Genomic DNA, 674 nt, shown 5'->3' on the forward strand with positions numbered 1-674 from the left:
CTTCATTCCCCTATGCTCCCGGATTAACGAGTTCAACACATGGCGTGACATCGAACAATTCTTCCACCGTCTTCGCGCCTACTTCTTCACCAGGATTCCCGCCCACCCTCTGACGACTCCTTCTCCCGCCTCCAACACACTCCATCCACCTGGACACCCCGTGCTGGCCTCTTACCTGCCCTCTATCTCTTCATAGCCAACTGCCGCCGCAACATTAACCGCCTCAACTTCTCCACCCCTCTCACCCACTCCAACCTCTCACCTTCGGAACGTGCAGCCCTCCACTCCCTCTGTTCCAACCCCAACCTCACTATCAAACCGGCAGACAAGAAAGGCGTGGTAGTAGTTTGGCGCACTGACCTTTACACCGCTGAGGCTAAACGCCAGCTCGTGGACAGCTCCTCCTACTGCCCCCTTGACCATGACCCCACCTCCCACCACCAAACCATCATCTCCCAGACCATCCATAACCTCATCACCTCAGGGGATCTCCTATCCACCGCCTCCAACCTCACAGTCCCACAACCCCGCACTGCCCGTTTCTACCTCCTGCGCAAAATCCACAAACCTGACTGCCCCGGCCGACCCATTGTCTCAGCCTGCTCCTGCCCCACCGAACTCATCTCTGCATACCTCGACACGGTCCTGTCCCCCTTAGTCCAAGAACTCCCCAC

This window comes from Chiloscyllium plagiosum, chromosome 17 (genome assembly GCF_004010195.1).
Source record: "Chiloscyllium plagiosum isolate BGI_BamShark_2017 chromosome 17, ASM401019v2, whole genome shotgun sequence".
Taxonomy (NCBI): Eukaryota; Metazoa; Chordata; class Chondrichthyes; order Orectolobiformes; family Hemiscylliidae; genus Chiloscyllium; species Chiloscyllium plagiosum.